The 9,610-nt window shown below is 53.3% G+C and overlaps 1 long non-coding RNA gene across 1 annotated transcript; it reads left to right on the top strand.

Annotated features, from left to right (window-relative positions):
• Window positions 1–2,258: 2,258 nt before the first annotated feature.
• On the top strand, window positions 2,259–5,740 carry LOC123120339 (uncharacterized). The gene is made up of 2 exons (XR_006459420.1): window positions 2,259–3,556; window positions 4,047–5,740. It is a non-coding gene; the product is annotated as an uncharacterized lncRNA (long non-coding RNA).
• Window positions 5,741–9,610: the final 3,870 nt, after the last annotated feature.

Here is a 9,610-nt window from a genome sequence, read left to right as displayed (position 1 = left end):
TCGCCGTCTGTTGTCCGTCTAGTTGCGCGATTCTGCCGCGGTAACTCCATGAAATCATCATCATCGTCTTGATGATCACCGCAAGCCATTCTGCTGATGTAAGAACAAATCAAAAATGTCAGGGTGAAAATGAAAGTATGAAGTAAGCAGTTGCCACCCAACAGAATGTACTTGCCACAAAGGCTCAATTGAAAGTGGCAAAAAGTACTAGGTTGCCATATATGTGGTAACATATAATGTGGCAACATATAATGTGGTAACTCACACTCTGTCCTCATACAAAAAATGAGTTGTCACATATTCAAAGGCGAATGTACTAGGTTGAAATTGCCATGTTAAAAATGCAAGACAATTCAAAAAGCGTTGAAAACATCTACTCAACAACATGTAATGTGGCAACTCACAAACTGACCTCATATTAAAAAATGAGTTGCCATGTAGTACGGCCAAAATATGTTCAGATATCACAAGTCAGTATGGGCAAACACAAAAAGTGAGTATATTATACAGAGAATTTGCCACATTATCCTGCCTATATCATGGCAACAGCCTTAGTGTGGTAACAGAAATACTTGCCACATAGAATCATACTGTGCGGCAACTGACACATTTGATCAGGAAATTAGTTGTCATCCAGTGCACATAGTTGCTGAAACTGCCATGACTACCTATTTACGACACTTTATCAGGCCTACAGCATGGCAACAGCCATATTGTGTGCACACAAAAAGTTGCCGCATGGAAAACATATTTGTGGCAACTGACACAGTTGATCAGGGAATTAGTTGCCATCCAGTGCAGATAGTTACTGAAACTATCATGTCTACCTTCTTACTGCACTTTGAAAAACAACTACCTTGATCTAGGGTTCATTGACAACTATCATAACCTGAAATTCGTCAACAAAAAACTTCCTGCACTGCTCGCAAAATAGCATTTCGAGACAGTACGTAACTATGAACACCCACACCCCCTACGATTGTCCAACGATAAATGTGGCAACTAAACACATTGGCTTCATTAAAAATCTACAGTTCATAAGGCAATTTAACAAAATGTTGAAGTTGCCATGTTAACGCAAAAGAAACTAGAAACAAAAAGGGGCACACACTACCATGCACAAACATATAATGTGGCAACTGACACCCTGTCCTGATATAAAAATGAGTTGCCATATCTTCACAGGCAAGTGTGGTAGGTTCAAATTGCCATGTTAAAAGTCCAGGACAACTCAAAAAGTGCATAAAAACATCCACCACACAGCATGTAGTCTGGCAACACACACCCTGACCTCGTATTAAAAACGAGTTGCCATGTATGTTCATATATCACAAGTAAGGCAAAACGCAAATTCAGTTTACAATACAATGAATTTACCCCATTATGCTGCCTACAGCATGGCAACAGTCATTGTGTGTTCACAAAATTAGTTGCCACATGGCAAGCATGTTTGTGGCAACTGACACGGTTGATCACGAAATTAGTTGCCTTCCAGTGTATACAGTTCCTGGAACTACTATGGCTGCCTTTGTAATTCACTTTGAAACACAACTACCTAGATCTAGGGTTCAATCACAACTATCAAACCCTGAAATTAACCAACAAAAAACTTCCTGCACCAATGGCAACAACATTTCAGGGCAATGCATGACTAACAACTACAAAAACGCCGGCTCAAATCGAACCGCAACACCCGGATGTGGTTGCGGACATGGCGAGCCACACCGGCATCACTGCCACCGCGGCGGTGACGAACCTGCGCAATGCCATCCTAAACGGCAAACACGGGACTCCGCCGCCGACGGGAACGCCGGAGCACCGCGATTACGCCGTAATCACTATGAATCTCGAGCGGAGAAATCCACCGCAGAGGAGAGAGGGGAAAATGCAGGGAGGAATGTCAGCGCGGGGAGGAGCATTACCTTCAAGCTGCGGGCACTCCGGCGTAGACTCTCTGGTCCGGCGAGCCTCACCGACGGCCGCGAATGCCGTCGACTCTTCCGCCTCCGCCGCCTCCTCCTCCTATCGGCTTCTCCTCCAATCGAATGAACTGCTGCGGATGGTGGGTTGGGTGAGTAGAGAAGTGGGGGGAGTAAATGGAACCGCGCACGATGGGGGTGTGAAGTATGCCGTGCTAGACGGTAACCGCATTCGTGTCAAGATTCGTGCAGTAGCTACTAGACGGCAACGGATGCGTGTGCGCGAGTTGGCTAACGCCCACACGTGTGGGCGTTAGACTTTTCGTATATTTTTACAACTTCTCTGTCTATGCACAAATCAAGACGGTGTTGGCGCAAAGGCAAAATCTATGTTCCCCATCTCAATCTAGGAAAATGGATGCTGAGTTTGATTCCACTGATAGTGAGTCTGCATTTTGCTACTATGATGCACATAGCACGGAAGGTTGGGACATGAATTTCAAATGCGGTGGGCAAGCGCGGCCATGACAACCGTCCTCGGTGGCAGCCTGTCATCCTCAATGGTGGCAGTTCCCGGAGTCCTCAACGGAGGCAGTTCCAGCTCAGACCTCGACGGCAGCGCCCGTAGACCTCAAGCGGATCCTGCCGCTCACCCCGCACGGTGCTGTGCTCCACGACAAGCCGACGCGCCGCTCTGTGCCTTCTGCCATGTGCGGTCCTGATCTGACCGCCACGGGCCCCGCGTGGCAATCAGGCCTCGCTGGCGCGCGGATCCGGCCGTTGCCTTCCCTGCTGTGCGCCACTCCCCGCCGGTCGCTGCATCCCCCTACAGAGTCGTAAGCCCCCGCTTCCCCTGGACCTCTCCCTTCTGGTGGCCGCGCCGGCGACCAGAGAGCACGACTGCGCCTCCCCTTGTCTCCCGCTGGCGGTCGCACTCCTTCCAGGCTCCGGCTTCCGGCGCACGCCGCTGCGGGCCGGTTCGGCGAAGAGCGGGCCGACGAGAGCGCCTGGGAGGGTGTCGCGGAGGCAGTTCGGGAGAGACCGGGCTTGCCTGCTCCCCGAGAATGCTCCCATCCGTGCTCCGCGCTCATCCAACGCCCCCCGCTGCTGCCCTCCTTTTTTCTTAAAAACCCAGCAATTAAACAAAACCGGCCGCTCCGTCTCTTAACCAAACCCAGCAAAAGACCAGCCGCTCGTTTCCTCTCTTATCTACTCACTTTCCCCACAGTCAAAGCAGTAGCTTCTCAACCGCGGGGAGACATCTCGACGGCGACCTCGATTTGCTAGCATGTCCGAGCAGGAGGGTCCTGGACATCCCTGCAAGCTGGCTCATCCAGCTGGTTGTCTTCCTCGGCGAGCGCGCCATCTCCATGGTCCTTCGGGCGCGGCGCTCGTCAGCGAACTGCTCACCATCCCTGCGGCCATGGCGTCCCTCGCCCAGCACGGCGCTCGTAGGCGAGCTACGCGCTGTCCCTGAGGCCGCAGCTTCCGTCGCCCGGCGAGGCGCTCGTGGGCGAGCTGTGGGCCCTCCCTCCTCGGCGGTCACCTTCGTGGCCCAGTTTGCCGCGTTTGCCGCGTCCCTGAGCTTCGTCCCACACGTACAATAGCACAGCTGACAAGGCTTGCTGTGGTACAAGGTACATCGTCCAATTACCCGAGTAGATGGCTGCTGTTCTTCTAATTTCTCAACCAAATGCTACTTCTGTCCGTGTGAGGTAGGTGAGAATGAGATGCAAGTATCTATGTTTTTGGATAAGAACCGTGCTTTTGGTCTGACTTGTTTAAGTTGTGCATTTGAGCTCTCCGTCAATCAATTAATATACTTACACGTTCTTATAAACTTGCAAGGATGTCATTAAACTAGGAGACGGCATGACCCTGCTAATGGTACAAAATCCTGACTTAATTATCAATTGGGCCTCATATCACCAATGGCAACTATGAGATTACTGACATAGCAAAATTCTGAAATATATGCTTTTTTGAAAGCAAATGCATTGCTCACTTAATTAAGTTGTGCATTCGATCGATATGCACAGACTCCCCATCAATCCATTAATATATTACAAGTTTTTAGTAAAGTAGCAAAAACAATAATAACATGAGCATCTCTAACAATGACGGCAGATTAAGTTGGCTTCTGTTGTTGGAAGAAGACTTGATTTCGGCCTGTCATCGTGCCTACGGATGGTTGCAGTGAGGCATTTGAGGCTGGGCGCCCTATCTTCATACCAATGGGTGATTGAAGTGAGGCATTTGAGGTTGGGTGTCCTGTCATCGTGCCAGTGGGTGGTTGTACTAAGACATTGTGGGCTGGGTGTCCAGTCATCGTACCAACGGATGGCTGCATTGAGGCTGGGTGTCCTGTCATCGTACCAATGGATGGCTGCACTGAGGCATTTGGAGCTGGGTGTCCTCTCATCGTAAGAACAGACGGCAATAGTAAGGCATCTGGAGCTGAGTTGCATTGTTCTGAATAGGTATACATGTGATTTGTCGGAACTCCCAAATGACCCTGTGTGTAGTAGTGGTAAAGGTCAACGTACATACAACTTTAAGATGATAAGATTAAAATATGAGTGTAGGTAGCTTATACCATTAAGCTATTGTAATGTTGCAATCCAGCCGACAATCTTTGGTCTTGCCCATACATCGCCATAGGATTTAGGATTGGGTTGTACAGTGGTAGATATGCAGGCATTTCATTTGTAAAAACCTCCAACCGACCCTACAAAAAAGATGAGATAAATGTTGTATAACTTCAGTTTTATAACTGAATTTCTCCTCTCTTTTATCTTCAGCATGGACTCCTATTAGTTGAAATTATTTTATTAGTCCCATCTAAAAATCGATATGACCAGAACAAGTTACAACTAGTCCATACCTTGACGAGAACATGTGAATGTCCGTTGTTGTATCGTACTGGATTTTTTCACTTTATGATGATTGCCTCTTCGGATGCTAAAACCCAAGGAATAAGCATACTTGTTATAGAAGGAATATGCTTCTTCTTTAGATAAAAACTGCATGCCAATCTTTGGCACCCTTTTTTCAATCTGCTCTGTTGCATTGCTAGCTGTAGTTTCTTCGACCCCCTGTTTAAATTAGTACTCACTTTAGCAATTGGTTCAAATACAAGGAAAAGGAAAAGAAAACATATATGTGTTGTAAATCAGCAATAACCTTGCTATGACTATTTATTTCGATGTCACAGTGGAATAGAAAGGAGTGGAATTTGTGTTGTTTTCCCATTCTAAACAAGGTGGTTAATAATTTCAATCTTCTGAGTACGCATTCTCAACTAATCAGAGGTATGTCTTTCCCCCTCGAACCATTACATTTCTCTTATATGTCCAGCATCCGTTTTTCATTTATATATATGTACCATCAGTAATACAACTTTGTATTGTGCGATCTGTGCAAGACATGTTAGCTGGATATTGCGCACTAGGAGTAAGAAATATACGCATCTGCTATCTAGTTTCATTTTGCTACGTGGTCCCAGTGACAGCAATCACAAAAACCTGAAAGTCATAGATCTGTTTCATTGCAGGATTGGGAGAAGACAGTTGGGTCAGAGAAAAAGGAAGAACGCAATGGAAACAAGATGGCTTACATTTGGGGGATCTAATTCCTCATTGGTTCCGGCAAGAATTGGTGAAGAAGCCATCAAGTTCCTCCAGCAATTCCCTTTGTTGGATCTGTGTTCGTAGATAGATTTGATGAAGAAGCGTATAGTTTGGTTTGTTTCGTACTCTGTGTACGGGAAAAGTTCTCCGCCAATGCTTTTGGCGGGCAAGACATATTTATTTCTCTCCAAATCTATGTTCTGTTGCGTTAATTACGTTGCCTAGAGAAAGTCCGGAGCGGACGATTTTAATTAAGAGACGGAGCGGCCGGTTTTGTTTGATTGCTGGGTTTTTAAGGGAAAAGGAGGGCAGCAGCGGGGGCCGTTGGATGAGCGCGGAGCGCGGAGCACGGATGGGAGCATTCTCGGGGAGCAGGCAAGCCCCGTGCGTTCGGGAGAGGATTGGAGGTTGCGTCATTGTAGGTTTTTTTTCTGGGATCGATTGTATGTTGCGGGATAAGTGCGGAGGCGGATGAGAGAGTTTCGTCCGCTCCCTAGAATTGCTAAACGTATTTTTGACGTGGACTAGTAAACTAGTTGCACGTCTGGACTAACATAGATTATATCAAGAGTCAATTACAACGGTTGTCGGAGTAAATGGCCACGGGTAGCCTAACCGACTCCCCCTGGCTCCTCAAAAAATTATCAGGTCATTCAAGCCTTCAAGCACACGAAGCATAGGGCCGCCTTCCTCCGGCCGGCTATCCCCACGGCCGACTCCAGGAAGCCGGCTCCAAAAGGACCGACTCCCGGAAGCTGGCTCCAAAAGGACTGACTCCCGGAAGCCGGCCATGAAGAACGCCGAATCCCAGAAGCCGGCCAAGACCGCACCCATCAAGACTGTATCCACTAACGGTGATAAGACGGGGCGTGGTCACAGTACGGCTCACTACCCCCGAATCCCGAAGCAGGCATGGCCACAGGATGTCGTACGGGTCAGCCATCTCCCGTCCGGCGCGGCACTGTAGCCATGTTGGCCTCAACGTCATCCACGACCGACGCCGATACGGCCCGCGGGCGGCGGGCCCCTTTAGCCAGAGAGACGCTCGAAGGCGGCCCGGCCTCGCCTAGTCGGCCAGGGGCGTAGCCGGCCCCCAGGAGTCGGCTACCTCCCTCCCTCGAAACATGTGCCTCATTAAGGAGACAAGACGAGGTAAGGCTACAGTGAGAGCCCGCAAGGCGGCTACGCTGTAGCCATGCTTACCTCGACAAAGCCCTCGTCATCAGGGGCGAGGCAACAGTAACCCGCCGCCGACAAGACCCCCAAGTGGTGGGGCCGGCCTGTCGACCAAGAAGCCGGCAGCCGGCGGGACCCCCCAGTCGGCGGGCCCCAATGGCTGGCGGAGAAGTCGGCGAACACAGACACTGACGGCTGGGACCCACGCCCAGCCGGATTACTATTGTACCCCTGGGGGGTAGGCCTATATAAACCCCCCGGGGCACCCATGCAAAGGGTTGGTCTCATATAATTACACACACCACATAGAGAGAAAAGGAGAGCCAGCCCTGCCCTTCTTCTCCCTCTAACCCGACAGCTCCAGGAGCGTTTGTAGCTACTCATTTTGGTCTAGTTATCATGCGGAGACCCCGCAGAGCAGGACTAGGGGTGTTATCTCCACGGAGAGCCTCGAACCTGGGTAAGATTCGCCGACGTGCATGTCTTCGCCTTATCCCGTTTCCAGGCACCGGCGACGTCTTACTGGCTCCCACAATGATAAGCCACCCGTTGGTATATGTCGCACCTACCACCCGACATTTGGCGCCCACCGTGGGGCCAGGTGCACCGTCGTCCGGAGACCTGTTCTAGACGGGAACCCTTTTCCTCCCCCGCGAGCGCAGCCAGCCAGCTGCGCCCGACGGCGTTTGCCCCGACGCGCTGCAAGGCGTCGACGACGCCTGCGCAGCGAGCTGCCTCGCCGATCGGCTCGGCGAGACTCGCATCTCCGACGAGCCCGCGTCCGACGCGGGCACGGACTACTCCGAGAGCCGCCTCGTCAGCCTCCTCGACCAACTTCACGTCTCCAGCGAGCCTGCTGTAGACTTGGAGTCGGTCGGCTCCACCGACCCGATGCTTGTCGACTCCGACACGACATTGCTCGACGCCTACCCCTCCGACGTGGTAGTCTTCGACGACCCTCTCCCTCGAGCTGACAGCGGCAGCAGCGCTGTCACCGAAGTGCTGGTCATCAGCCACGTCGCCAACTCGGGCGAGAACGCCCACGACGCCCTGCAAGCGGCGATGCACGACTTATCCGTCCCCATCCCGGCCGACGCCGACGCCGAGACCTTGGAGGCACGCCGCCTCGCCCTCATCGCGGAAGGCCAAAAAATAGCCTCCATGAGACGCCTCACCGAGGCTCACCAGCGCGAAGTCGATCGCGCCGCCTTTGGCACGCCGCCTCATGGCGGGCCGAGCCGAGCCGGCTTCGTCCAGAAGCGCGGCGCGGCTATCGCCAGCATGCTGGGGGCAGACCGCCCCGTCTACGCCACCCCGCTCGAGAATCTGCGAGCCGCTCAGGCGGCCGCTGAAGAGCTAAATGGGCTGGGAGCCGATGAGCTCCCCTACATGACAAGGCGAATCCAGCAACTGATCAACGCGGCCGCAGAACGTCACGAAGCCGGCGCCCGCGCTGAGAGTCCTCCCCCGCGCCGAGAGCACGCCGCGACATCCCGATCGCCGACTGCGAGCGGTGCCCGCGCGAGGAAAGACAAGGAGCCGGCTGCTAGCCGCAGCCGGACTCGGATCACCATCGAGCGCGACGCGGAAGGCCGCCCTCGAGCAGTGGAGCGCCAAGGAAATCCGCCTCCTCCCCCGCCTCGAGGGGAGAGATATCCCACCCCGCCGCCTGTCACACATCTGACTCTTGGTGGCCGACTAGGCCACCGCGAAGGAGTCGGCGAGAACGACGCCCGCCACCGGATCGACCGCCTGGCTCGATCCCTGGTGCTAGAAGAAGAAGACGATGTCGGTCCGCCATGCTTTGGCCCCCGCATCCGCGACGAGCCCTTCCCCAAAGGGTTCTCGCTCCCCAGAGACACGCCCAAGTACAACGGCTCTGTGAAGCCGGAAGATTGGCTCATCGACTACTCTATTGCTGTCAGCATAGCCAACGGCAACCGGCGCGTAGCCGTGAAGTACGTCCCCCTCATGCTGCAAGGCACGGCGCGCACCTGGCTCAACAGTCTCAAGCCCTACAGCGTCAACAGCTGGCTGGACTTCACGGAAGTCTTTGTCCGCGACTTCACCAGCACGTACAAGCGGCCTCTCAAGCCTCGCCAACTCTCCCTATGCGTCCAAGGGCCTAACGAGTTGACCCGCGACTACCTCACGCGGTGGGCCGAGCTCCGCAACTCCTGCGAGGGGGTGCACGAGGTTCAGGCCATCGAGTACTTCACCGCCGGGTGCCGAGAGGGCACCCTCCTCAAGCATCGACTCCTCTGCGACGAGCCGGCTACCCTCGACGAACTGCTGATCATCACGGACAAGTACGCCACGGCCGACTCCTCGATGAAGACTGAGCTTCGAGTGGACGCCTCTGGGAAGGTGATCGCTCTGGCTCCCAAGACGACGGCTGGCGACTCCAATCGGCGCCCCTACCAGAACGATCACAAGCGCAAGGCCCCTATGCCGCCTTCCACCAGTCGGCAAGTGGCCACAGTTGAAGATGAGCAGCCCGAAGAGCGGCCCGCTCCCAAGAAGAAGGGTGGCAGGCCGGCTTGGCAGCCGGCTTTCTCCTACGAGCAGACTCTCGATGCCCCCTGCAAGTTCCACAGCGGCACGAAGCCGTCCAACCACACGACCCGAAAGTGCCACTGGCTCACACGGATCTCCAAGGGCGAGGGGCTGGTGCCGCCTCCGCCTCCCGGCCCGCCGCCTCCAGCCCCCCAGCAGTCGGCTGCTCTACCAACAGTCGGGGCCATTCAAGATGAGTTCCCTGAAGAGCACGCCGCCTACGTCGTCTTCACCAGCCAAGTTGAAGACAAGCGCAGTCGGCGCCGACAGCACCAAGAGGTCAACGCAGTCGCCTCCAGCAATCCCGAGTTCATGCACTAGTTCGAGAAG

Source organism: Triticum aestivum, chromosome 5D (assembly GCF_018294505.1).
Source record: "Triticum aestivum cultivar Chinese Spring chromosome 5D, IWGSC CS RefSeq v2.1, whole genome shotgun sequence".
In the NCBI taxonomy this organism is placed as follows: Eukaryota; Viridiplantae; Streptophyta; class Magnoliopsida; order Poales; family Poaceae; genus Triticum; species Triticum aestivum.
Note: the sequence above shows the minus strand (reverse complement) of the source record. Positions and strands in the feature narration are given on the sequence as shown.